This window comes from Oryctolagus cuniculus, chromosome 2, assembly GCF_964237555.1.
Source record: "Oryctolagus cuniculus chromosome 2, mOryCun1.1, whole genome shotgun sequence".
In the NCBI taxonomy this organism is placed as follows: Eukaryota; Metazoa; Chordata; class Mammalia; order Lagomorpha; family Leporidae; genus Oryctolagus; species Oryctolagus cuniculus.
Window position 1 is genome coordinate 178,940,968 of NC_091433.1, and position 13,158 is coordinate 178,954,125.

The window sequence follows — 13,158 nt, forward strand, 5'->3', positions numbered from 1 at the left end:
CAGAGCGGGGATGGGGGAGGGGTCGTCTCCCAGGCTTCCCTGCTCTAATTAGCCGGGCTGCCCTCTCGGGCCCCCTGCCCCAGGTCGGTGCCCTTGGCCTCCCCTTCGGAGCCCCACCGCAGTGCGCGCTGGAGCCCAATGCAATTTCTAATAATACTAACCAATGATGTGTTAAATTGAGACACTTCTGGCCCGCACGCCGGAAACTGCACGACGGTTTAAAGGACCAGTACTTACCTTTCTCTGTCAATTTGCTGCTAAATTACTGCTTTCAGAGCAACTTATAGAAAAGTAATTCTTTATTTAAATTTTAATTTCGATCTTGTCATTTAAAATATATACTCAGATTCCTACCACAGTACGGAATATGATGTCTTCGCAGGGTAACTGATCCTGTCAGGTGCCCGGGTCGGGGCAGAGGACGCACAGGGAGGGTGGGATGGAGGGACCCCGGGACACAGGCGGGGCGAGGGAGAAGCCTCAGGGCTCCGACGCTGCCCTGTGGACCCAGGCTTTGTGCCCAGCCCTGGAGGTCATCTGTAAATACTTGGAAGATGAAACCACAGTCGCTTCCTGTGCCCTCTCAGTGGCTCGCCAGGAGGACCCCAGTCAGAGCAGTCAGGCACCGACGCAGTGGGGCTGCCTGGCCAGCCTCCGTCCCATGGGCACACATCTGTCCGGTCATGGGCATGAGCCGCTTCCCGTCCACAAGGCTTCTGTGCTCATTTTGCATGTGAGAGCCACCAGCCCAGAGAGGGCAGTGACACTACTGCGAGCCACGCTCGGGACTCCAAGTCAGGTCTCTTCCAGCTCAACTCAGCACAAGCGCTGTGGGCGGCTGCCCGTTCCCAGGCCCTCTCTCCACCCAACCCCTGCTGTAGCTTGCAGCCCTCTGAGGGGGCTCAGCCAGTGAGGCTGCACCCCCACTGCCCTGTAGTAAGAGCTCTCCCCTAGGTGCCCATGGAGGGCCGGCCACAGCCTCCTGCTTTCCGCTGAGCCCGGCTGGGACTGGGCAGCTGGAGCCACTGGGCTTCCGCTACCTCCTCTACCCCCTGGCCACCACAGATGCAGTCCCCCAACCTTGCCAAGGTGGCCTGGGCCCTCTCCAATAGGGCACTTCCTCAGCACGAGACCAGGACTGAAGCCTGCCCCCCACCCCTGCAGGGTGGGCAACATGCCGCAGGGCCCCCTCGAAGCCCCCTCCTCTCCCGAGCTCCCGCCCCTTGGTTTCCAATACGCAGCCTGCAGGAAAACTCTGCCCCCTTCACTGCCTTCCTGGAACCCATCGCCCTTCCCCCTCCTTCCGTGGCCGCTCTCTGGGACACCTGGAGTCCCACCTCCCTCCCCTGCACTCTGGTGGTGGTGGGGCCACCCCTTCCAGGAGGGCAGTCACCGCACTCAGAGCCCAGGGGCGTAACTCCCTCCTTCCAGGCCCTCCGTGTCTGCAACAGCACTTTCCCTGGTGCTTTTGTTTTGAAATTTATTTTATTTATTTGAAAGGCAGAGAGAGGGAGAGAGAGACAGAGAGAACGCTCATCTATTGGTTCACTCCCTAGATGGCTGGGACTGAGCCAGGCAGCAATTCCATCCAGGTCTCCCACGTAAGTGGCAGGGACCCATGTACTTGAGCCATCACTCGCTGCCTCTCAGAGTGAACGTTAGGAAGCTGGAATCCGTAACACAGCCATTACTTGAGACGAGAACCGTGGGGCTCTGATATGGGATCCAGGTGTCCCCAGTAGCATCTCAAATAGGCCAAATGCCTGCCCCTTTCCTGGTGCTTTCCCTAAATCTTCCGGTCCCTCTCCGGCTCCTGGCCTCCTCACTTCTCAAATGCAGACATGCCCCACGCTCAGGCCAGGCCCCCCTCCCCATCCCTGTGGCCGGTTGGCCCCATTACTTTCACAGTTATTTTTCTGATGATAACCGCTGTTTGGTAGCCAGACAGGTCTTTCTCCGAGAGGACCCAGCTTTCTACGGTATTCTGGAGGTATGCTTGCTTCTGCCTTTTCCAACATCAAAGACCAAGCCTTGGTGACATCTGTGCTGGGAGTTTAGCACGCTGGCCATCCTAGCAGACGCAAAGCAGCTGCGGAGGGGTTGCTTGCTGCCGACGGCTCGTGTGTGCCCCGTGCAGGTCCCCGGCCCCTTCCTCCAACCCCCTCCCAACGGATGCGCCTCGTGGACAAAAGAAATGATCAATCTGGCAGAACCTTACAGCTCAAAGCTTTCAACTTCCCTCCAACAACTTTCAACGGGAAACTTCTTAGTCCCATTTCCAAGTAACTTTTCATCCATTACAAAACCCACAAATTTTTCAAAGGGAGCTTTGAAAAAAAGATCACCCAGAAAAAAAAAAAGCCCATCACAAACGAGAAGTCTTTGAAAAGAAAGAGGCCCTTCCCGGTGCTTCCGCTCCTCTCTGATATCAGCTTCCCTTTCATTCTGCTGAGAGGTGCAGGGCAGGCCTGGCCCTCGGTGGACGCCTGTGATGTGAAGAGCGAGTGGCCCCGACCCACACGTGACGCACGGGACGAGGACAAGAGCCAGGGCACCTGCTCCCGGGGCCGGGCTGCGCCTTTCATCCCCCCTTCAATCAGCCCTCGGTGCTCCCCCAACAGCCCCGCTCCGTGTTTCCTGCCTGTCCTGCTTGCTCCCGGTCACCTCGTCCCCTTGGTGACAACACAGCTCCCTCCCGAGCGTGGCGCCTGTCTTCATTCATGTCGCCCGCCGAGGTGGGCGGGAGGCAGGCGTGGCCAGGGCAGCCCCTGCTCTGGTCTTTGATGGGACATTTTCCAGATACCGGCCCTGCAGGCAGCGGCTGCGGGACCACCCCTGGCCCTCGCCGGGGTCAGTTTCAGACACAGACGCACAGCAGACAATGCCCGATTCGGGGAGCCCTTGTCATTTTCAGATCTGAAACCCTCCCTGAGTGTGGCGAGGACAAGCCCTCTACACAGCAAAGCTGAACAGAGAGTGGGCGTGGGGGCATGTGGGCTCCCTGGCTGAGCTGTCCGCCAGTCGGCCTTCCTGGGGGCTGCTTCCAGCCAACTCTGGGGGGCCTTTTGTGAAAGGTAGAGAGACAGAGACAGCTTGACCAAGAGACAGAGATCTTCCCATCCCCTGGCTCAACCCCCAAATGCCCCCAGCAGCTAGCTCAAAGCCAGGAGCCTGAAACTCAACCTGGGTCTCCCAGCATAGATGGCACGAGTCGAAGTCCTTGAGCCATCACCTGCTGCCTCTTGGGGTGCACATTAGCAGGAAGCTGGACCAGAAGTGGAGCTGGGACTACGACCCAGGCACGCTGATGTGGGATTTGGATGTCTCGACCACTGTGCCGAATGCCCGTGCCAGAGTGCATGTTTTGGAATGGCTTGGCCAGGCGCTGGCCAGGTAACTCTGAGCCCAGCCTTCCAAGCCCACCTGAGGGGTGTGTGTGTGTGTGTGGGGGCACTGTAGTGTTATCTAAGCCCTGTGTGCACAGGATCCATCGGGAGCTGGGAGGAAGCCCGAGAGTCCCCAGTTCCTCAACTGCAGCTCCTTCTGTGGCCTCTTCTTCCACAACCTCCCAATAAGCCTGCTCAAGTCTGTGAAGGCACACTAGCCTGGACAGAGAGGGCTAGCCTGGACAGAGAGGGCTAGCCTGGACAGTGTGCACTAGCCTAGACAGAGGGGGCTAGCCTGGACAGAGGGGGCTAGCCTGGACAGTGTGCACTAGCCTAAATAGAGGGGGCTAGCCTGGACAGAGCGGTGCCTGGATGGAGTGCACTAGTCTGGACAGAGTGGGCTAGCCTAGACAGAGGGGGCTAGCCTGGACAGGGTGGGCTAGTCTGGACAGAGTGGGCTAGCCTAGACAGAGGGGGCTAGCCTGGACAGAGAGGGCTAGCCTGGACAGAGTGTACTAGCCTGCACAGAGTCTGCTAGTCAGGATGGAGCGGGCTAGCCTGGACAGAGTGGGCTAGCCTGGATGGATGGGGCTAGCCTGGACAGAGCCTGCTAGACAGGATGGAGCGGGCTAGCCTGGACAGAGTGTACTAGCCTGGACAGAGCGGGCTAGCCTGGATGGAGCGGGCTAGCCTGGACAGAGTGCTCCTCACTTTTTATTACAAAGACTCGCCAGGGGAGGGAGCAGGGCTGAGCACTAAAACCCTGTGCGTGTGACTCACGCAGCACGGATGACGCTCAGAGCACGGAGCTGACAGCTCAGTTCCAACACAGACATCTTCAGCAACCTCATTAAAGGACTGACCAGCCAGGGGACAGCGGCACAGTCACCGCGAGGGTCAGGCAGGACAAAGGAGCGAGCCACGTAGTACCCGTGTCCTTGAGAGGTGGCTCCTGGAACAGTGCACAGCGAGAGCGGGCACTTGAGGACTCACAGATGCGAGCTGGCCGGTGCGTGTCTCAGGGACTCACTTTGTCTTTCCCCAGCCCCCGGTGCTGCTCTCCCCACCTGCCGCCCGCTTGGGCTCTCTGTCAGGAGAGCAGTGTGTGCCTGGTCCCGAGGAAGAGGCCTGCCCTCTGGTCAGGGGCCTGCTTGGCTCTCGGTTCAGAATGGAGGTGATTTAAGGGATTTATTTGTAAGGAAACAGCGACAGCAGCAGCAGCCCCTCTCTCCAGCTCTGGGAAGTTTGCTGGGCAGATAGACTCTGCGGACGCTCACCAGAGGGGGCCAGGCAGATGCCCTGCACGGATGCCTCTTCCTGGACTGTCTGGGACAAGGTTTCCTTCTCTTTACTCCCAAGGGGGGCTTCTCTCTGCGGTGCTGCCACAGCTCCAGCCACTCTGTGGGGCTCACTGCCTTCAGCTGCACTGTGCGTGCGTGCGTGCGTGCGTCCATCCATCCTCCCATCCCTGGTTGGAGGGAAGCTATCCTGTGCTGCAGACAGAACAACGAATCGTCTCTGCCTAGAGGAAGACAGAGGCTGATGGGAGAATCCGAGTCACAATTATGACAGCTGATAGCCACTGAAGCTTTGGATGAGCCACTTCACAATTGCTTAAGGCCCGGGAGTTCTTGGAGGCCAAAGTCTTGGCATCCATCTCCGCTCCCTGGTGCAGAAGCTCAGCCAGGGTGGTTTCACAGCAACAAAAATTCATCTCTCAGGGCGCCGGAGGCTGCAGCACCCCAGACCAGGGTGCTGACATAGTCAGGTTCTGGTGAGGGCTCCCTCCCTGGCCTGCAGACCCAGATGCCTTCTTGCTTTGTCCTCCCATGCAGGGGCACTGGAGTCTCCTTCTGTTCTTATAAGGGCACTGTTCCCATCACGAGCTCACCTACACCTAGTTTTATCCCCCGAGACCCCACGTTCAAATGCTGTCACAGTGGCGGTCAAGTCTTTAACCGGTGAGTTGGGGGAGGAGCCCATTCAGCCCAAGGCACTCACTCAGCACGTGCCCTGTGCATGTTCAGAATTCCGGTTGAATGCAGCCGAGATCTGTCTGCCTGTTGTTTGTGCCTCCACCTTGTCGGCCAGACCCCAGGGAGGTGCTGGACGGGCAGAGACACCCACAGAGCTGAGGAGCGTGCTGGTCGGCCCTCCCACCAGCCTCAGCTCTAATTTTCTGAGGCTTTGCTTTCTTCCCCCCTCGCAACATAATCTCCATGATCTCCAGTCTTCCCCGCATGCTGTTGAAAGCCTTGTTGTATTTATCTCCGGAGAATCCACCGTGCCCCTGTGCAATTTTCCATTGTCATGGTTCATTTTAATTTCCTCTAAGGCTGTTGGCCACTCTCGTGTTCAGAAATAGCTTGTTCCACTTAATAAAAGTGCTTAAATATGCAGACACTAGAAGTTTCCTTTGCTTGCTCCTAAACATCACAGCAAGTGGAGGGAGCTGCTCGCACCACCTTGTGCCGTGGGGCTGAGCACAGGCCATGTGGCTTCCCAGGAAGAAGAAGGTATCGTCAAAAGTTCAAGGGCACGGGCTGAGCGCGAGAACTTCTGGTGAAAACCCAGCCACCCTGGGTGCCCACATGGCATGTGGTCCGGCTGGTAGCACCAAGAGGGTCCTGGTGCCTCTTCCTTATAAGGTCGGGCCCAGCAGTGCGAATTGCAGGCCTGCCCATCATGAGCTGCCTTGTGACCTTGCACAACTCAGTTCACGTCTGAGCCCTCACTTCTCTTCTTCGCCTAAAAAACAGGCATGCTGGTCTCCCCTTTGAAACAGTTCAGGAAGGAGTGGAAATCCTCTCATTCCAGGGCCCAGCACAGCTCCCGGGACACAGCAGAGGCTCAGCAAATGCCAGCTGTTGTCACTACCGGGGACCCAAGAGGGCAGGAAAGCTAAGGGGCCTTTTACAAAGGATGACGAGCCCAGGGCATATGTTCGACACCAGTTCCTTTGGGTTGCTGCCATCAGGGAATCTCCCGTAGACTGTGGGTTATCAGTTGAGGACAGAGGACAAGAAAGCGGGCTGGATTCTGTCTCTACCTCCATCTAGGGCAGCCGGGAGGTTCAGCCGGGAGTCCGAAGTCCGGGCACTGCAGCCTCTAGTGGCGGCTGTCTGAATTGCAGGTCAAGGACGGGTGCTGTGCACAGTGTCACAGGGCACCTCTCTTTGGCTTATGTAATGACAATCAGGGAGCAATAGCACAGGTGCCTGCTGGACACCAGCTTGGGACTCAGACAGGGCCAGCAGGAGCACTGACTTAAAATCTCTGATAAGACGTCAGCTGCGGGCATCTGTCTCACAGGCTCAGGAAGCTACTTCCTGTCTGTAGGACTCTGCTCTCCTTCCCTACTAGGACATTGAAGCCACTTTGCTCCCCCCCCCCCGGGAGTCCCTGAGCTTAGCTCTAGGATCAGGCAGAGGGCAGGCAGCAGAGTGCAGGTCAAGCCACGCTGGCTCGTGAGGTGTCCACCAGGTGGACAGTCCAGGCAGGTGTCACTGGATCCTGTGTGCAGCTCCCCTGGGATACCAACGGCCCCTTGCCTGGATCTGGGGGTCACCTCTGGGAGCTGCCTGCTCTGAAAACACATCTACAAATACCCCACCCCCACCCCCGCCCCCGGCGAGGTTTAGCCTTCACCGGGGCTTGTTTGTATCGCTCGCAGCCGGGCAGCTCTGATCCACGAGAGGTCACGTGTGCATTGACAGCAGGGGTGGAGACCTTTCAAACCGAGCCCTGGGTCCCTGCCGGCTCCCCGCACCTGCGTCTGCCCCTTTCCCAGTACCAGATGCAACCACTCCCACGGGCCCCCAGGACGACACGCACCTTCACACGTGCACACACGTGCACAGAGGCACACACACATATCACTCACACATTCGCCTACTCCGCGCACAAGCACCGTGCACAGACCCAGGTGGCCCCAGCCTGCTCCGGCTGCAGCCCCGATGGCCTCTGCTCGCCCTCCCCCTGGAATCTGTTCCTCTCCAGCGGCTCCAAATCAGAGCCCCCCACGGCCACTTGGAGCTTCCCTCCCAGACACTTGTTCCTAAATCAGCTTCCAATCTGACTCATTCCAGCTTTAAAACAAGAAAACATCAACAAACACGATGGAGGGAAACAGATGGCGACAATTACAGGAGGGAGAAAACAGAGCCCACTCCCTCGATGAGGGGCAGGCAAACATATTGTTCCTCAGACGGCTGTCGTCCCCGGCCGTGACTGTGGACAGCTCCTGGGGCCCCGTCCCCACCGTGGGGAACACGGCACCACTGCCGTTCTCCAGGGAGGGGACACTGCAAAACATTCCAGGCCACTTCACGGAGACAGAGGTGCCCTCTGAGGCCAGAGGTCGGGGTGGGACAGCACGCCGGACCCCCTGCAACTGGCCCTGGCCACTGACCAGAAGCCTGTCTCACCCAGCAGACCGTGGGTGCCTGGGAGCAGGACGAGGGTTCTCACTCCAGGTGGTGAACGGCAGTGTCTGGAGCCAGGATGCTGGTTTCAATTCAGGCGCTGCCACTTGTAAGCGGGGAGAGCTGGGGTGACTAACGGGCTTCCCAGTGCTCCCCTTGCCTTACCCTGAACAGAATTCTAGTACCCACGCCCTGAGGATCATCTATGACGACGTGCAGAGGCCTCAGAACCACACCCGGGACACTGTGGGGGCCGGAGGTGGAAGCCGTGATTGGCAGCTGTCTGTCTGGAGCCCAGGAAGCAGGCTACCAAGTGGAGGGCCCGGGGGTGGCCTTCAGCTGGGCTGTGAATGACAGACTGGGAACTCCGGGCAGGCAGGGGGAGCCAAGCGCTGAAGCCAGGGCTGAGAGGACGAGCCTTGTTGTGGGGTGCAGTGTCCGGGGGCCTGGGAGCAGGGGGCCAGAGCCCAGGATGCGGAGCTAAGAGGTAACCGCTGGTACACTCTACCCCAGTGTCCCCCTGAGGCCTCCCACCTGGCTCTTCCAGCAGCCTCGACCATGCTGCCCGCTACCCGTCACACCTGCCTGTCCCTGGCCCCCAGGAGGCTCACCCGTAGGCTCTCTTACACCTCAGGCCCTCCAAGCTCACAGATCTAAGGGGCCACCTCCGAGCTCTGTCATGTGGCCCCTGGCTCCAAGGCACCTGGAAACCCCTGACCCCTCTGACAGCATCCACCACCCTCAAGCTCTCCCACCCGGCCCAGCCCAGAGCCAGAACAGGAAGTGCAGGAGCACGGGTGTGTGTGCTCCTAGGGGAGCTGGGGGAGGTGCCTGCGGCAGGGGCCACACACACCCACTCTTCCAAACCATTTCATTCACCTGTTCTTCCTTCCAGAGTTACAGAGAGAGGAGGAGAGACAGAGAGAAAGGTCTTCCATCCACTGGTTCACTCCCCAAGTGGCCATAATGGCCAGGCCCAAGCCAGGAGCCTGCAGCTACATGGGTGCGCCAAGTAGGGCCATCCTCTGCTGCTGTCCCAGGCCATTAGGAGGGAGCTGGATTGGAAGCGGAGCAGCTGGGACTTGAACCGGCGTCCATATGGGATGCGGGTGTTTCAGGTGGGGGCTTAGCCCACTCCACCACAGCACAGGCCCCTATTTACCTTTTCTTCTACCATCCAGCAGGAAGTGAGCAGGGACAGTCACCGAGTCTAGAGTGTGTGGAGACAGGAGCTGTGGCTGCAGTACTGCCCCCTCATGGCCCCAGAGAGGCTGCTGGGCTCCTGCTTTGGAGGAGGGGCCCCTGTGCTCCAGCCCTGTCCCCTGTAGGGGAGGGAGCAGCTTTAGCTCGTGAAGCGGGCTGCCTGGCAGGGCACATTTCTGTTCCCACAGCTCACGGCCTCTGATCTCTGCAGAGAGGAAGGACGGCAGAAGTTTCTGGAGACACTGGGCTCATCGGAATCCTTTGGGATCCAGCTACCCTTTCCTCTCCCAGAGGATACAGCTGATCCCGTCAGCTGGTGGGCTCAGTGCACACACTTACACACAATAAAGATACACAAACACAGGTACACATATACACATGCACACACATATATACCCATACAATGAATATAGACACGTGCACACACATATACATACACACATGTATGTATACACACATATGGACACATGCGCACACACACACACACACACTCATGGAAAATATGTATTGTGAAAAATTGCACAGGCTTCAGAAATCTTTTTCACCAAAATAAATCTACCTGTGAAATAAACTTTCCATGATTTTTTTTGAATCCCCTTCATCTATGAATTTATGACAAGCAATTGGAGACCATAGAGTCCTGTGGAGTGCAGCTGGCCAGCTGGAAACCGAGGGGACTAGGTGGCACTGCTCCTATCTGAAGTCCTGGGGCCCAGGAAGGCCGCTGGGGTCAAGACCAGTCCGAGAGCCAGCAGGTGTGGCACCCCAGGACAGCTGAGGCTTCAGTCTGAGCCGAGGGCAGATGAAGACCTGTGTCCCGCCCAGCTCAGAGCCAGAGGGGGGCCCCTTCCTGGAGTGTTCTGTCCCACTCTGGCCTTTTCCTGACCCAGTGAGATGCTCATTTTATCCAAACACACACTCTCAGTCATGTTTGGCCAAATATCTAGGCACCGTGTGGTAATTCAAGTCGGCACCTACAGCGAACCATCACACCACCTTCTCCGGCTTGGCCGGCCCCGGCCCCTCGCTGCGATCTTTATTTGAATCTGTGGTCTGGATGGCCAGTGCCCAGGCAGAAAATAACGGCCAGACGGTTAAGACTGAGCGGGGCCGGAGAATTCCTTCCAGGATGACCGCACTTTTCCTCCGGTTCTCTCTTCCCAAAACACCCTGCCCACTCCCAGGAGACGGCTGCCTCTCCTGCGTGCCCCGGACAAAGGAAAGACACCACGCCAGCCCCGGCTCGGCTGCACCCACTGCCGGCAGGTGCTCCGCCAACCCGGGCAGCGTCCCCGGCGATCCCAGCACGCCGGGGTCTGTCCCGCCGCCCAACCCGCCCACGCTGCCGCTGCTGCTTGCATTACCCACAACATCAAAAAATGTTCCACTGGCGGGTTCAAGATTCCTGAGAAAGAGATTCAAAACATCTCTAAGACTCCGGGAAGGCGCAGTGCATCACAGGACCGGCTGCTGCCTTGTAGCATCGCTGGCATCGCCCACGCGGAGGGCGGAAGAGGAGGCCGGCGACCGCGGTCCCCAGGGAAGCAAGCTGCTGAGTTCCCAAGCGTCTGCCTAGTACCCTTGCCCTTGAATAGATCCCGAAAAGCAGTCGCAGGGAGTATTTTCCAAGAAACCGCCTTCCTCCATGGACACCCAGAAGTAACGCGGTCTGTGTCTGCGGCAGCAGCGAGTCCTGCGCGCGAGGCATTCCCCGGCCTTTTATTCCCGGTTTCAGAATCCGGGCAAGGAGCTGCGGGGCTGGGCGAGGAACTTTCTCTCCCCGACCCTGCTTCCGGCGGGGCCACGCGCGGGGTGGCGCGGGGTGTGCATCGGCCTCTCTACCGGCTCTGCAGCAGGTGCCGCCGCCCGGCTGGGAGAGGAGGCAGCGGGGGAGTCAGATCAGGAGCCTGCACACCGGACCTCTGGGTTAGAGGAGAGTGTGTTCGTCTATTTTGCACAATTCTCAGTGGACCGAGCAAAGAGGCCTTGCTGTGGTCACCTTGCCTGCTCAGGGCCGCGTGAGGAGGGGGCGTCCTGCTGTGACCCAGCCAGAGGACAGGCCTGGAGTCACAGGCCTGGTGCAAACCCTGGAGCCACCCCTTACGCCCTCCGTGCCCTTGTCCGGGTCCCTGGGCATCTCTAAACGAGTCTCTGGATAGGGTCAACCCTGCAGTTCACGGACAGGCCGAAAGGACAGGTGCCAGAGCCCCTCCCAAAATGAGTTTTGGGGCAGGCATTTGGTCCGGTGGCTGCCACCCTCATCCCTTCTCGGAGTGCCTGGGTTCAAGTCCCGGCCCTGTTCCCGCCTCAGCTTCCTGCTGGCGCACACCCTGGGAGGCTGCAGGTGCTAGTGGTCAGGTTCAAGGCGCCTGCACGAGAGACCAGCACTGGAGTTCTCAGCCCCTGGCTTGGGCCTGGTCAGCCCTGGCTGTTGTGGGCCTATGGGAAGTGAATCGGAGGAGGAGAAATCTCTGTCTCTCGGTGTTCCTCTGCCTTTCGAATAAATAATAGAATTAATAAAATGATAGCTTTGGTTATCCTCATTAGTCTAGAAAATGTCTTTTGTGCATTGTTTGCTTAATGATTGAAACGATGTTTCTTTGTTACAAAACCTTGATTCTCAGAAGGCTTTCTCTTTATGCAGTAGAACAGGGCGTGGGCGAGAGCAACAGTGAGAGCCGCCCCAGGCCTCTCCCTCTGTGCCTTCCACGTCTGGGTTTTTCCCCACGTGTGGAAAGGGGAGAGGAGGTCAATGCGGGTACTGTGAGGCTGCAGAGACAATGTGAACTCCAGGCCAGGGGAGAGCTTTCTGGGGCGCTCAACAGGACAGGGGCCAGGTCTGCAAGAGGCCGACTGCTCCGGGCTGCAGAGAGCTGGTGGGCCTGTTCCCCAGGTGCAGAGACGTGGCGAGGGTGCAGGAGCAGCAGCAGCCTGCTCTGCACGCTGGGCCACCAGCAGAACCTGTTTCAGTCAAAATGGGCATAAGAATTCCCACTGTCAGGCTCGGGAGGGTAAGCCAGAGTGCACACCTGTTGCGGGAACTCCATCGACACCCGGCATAGTGCCTGCCCCAAGAAGGTGATCTGATGTGAGCTCCAGGGCCAATGCACACTTCAAGGCTCAGCAGACAGGGCCAGAAGCACCCTGGTGGCTCAGTGGAGGCCGAGCTGGCTTGGGTGTGCGGGTGGGGGAAGCAGCAGGTCCCGATCCCATCATCAAAGTGTAGGGCCCAGGGCACCCTGCCCTGCTTACTATTGCACTGCAAATCTCCCCTTCCCTTCCTACTACTACTAGTACTACTACTTCTTGTTGTTTTGTCTGCTTGTTCTGTTATTTAGGTATTTAAAAGACACTCCCTCTAGGATTATGGATTAAAAAAAATTTTTAACAAAAATAATTGTGGGGGGCTGGCATTGTGCATCGAGTCAAGCGTGAGACATGCCAGCATCCCATGTCCGAGTGCCAGTTCCAATCCTGGCCGCTCTCCTTCCAGTCCAGCTCCCTGCTAGTGCCCCTGGGAAGGCAGCAGAACACGGTCCAAGTGCTTGGGTCCTTACTACCCACGTGGGAGACTGGGATGCAGTTCCGGGCTCCTGGCTTTGGCTTGGCCCAGACCTGGTAGTTGTGGCCGTTCGGGGAGTGAATCAGTGGATGGAAGACCTCTCTCCATCCACCCTCTCTCTGTATCACCCTGCATTTCAAATACATAAATCTTAGAGAAGAATAATTATGAAACGATCGTTAACTCTACTCTTGCTTTGTGTCTTCATGTCAGTTTTATCTGATGTTACTGTAACTACACCCGCATTTTTGAATGGTATATCTTCTTTTAATGCTGTGTTTCTAAATAAGCAGTGTACAGTAAGAATTTTACAATTTAGTCTCACATCTTTGTCTTTTGGTTCAAGCACATGGATTTGAAGCCGATACCAATGTATCTAGGTTTACATTTATCGTTTTACTAAATGCCTTTATCTGTCTCAAAATTGTATACTTCTTTCTCTGCCTTCTTTTGAATTAAGCACTTGTGTGATTTTATTGCAAGACTCCTAGTGTGAGTCTTTATCCTTGACTTGCTGAGGTCTAACATTAACCTTTATATACACTCTCTTCCTTTATATACATGTTCCTTAAGGCAACGTCAC

General features: G+C 57.4%; 1 protein-coding gene across 7 annotated transcripts in view; it reads right to left on the minus strand.

Moving 5' to 3' along the window:
• The window catches only part of KLHL29 (kelch like family member 29), a 283,407-nt gene that overhangs the window by 61,671 nt on the left and 208,578 nt on the right, over window positions 1-13,158 (minus strand). The window lies entirely within an intron of this gene.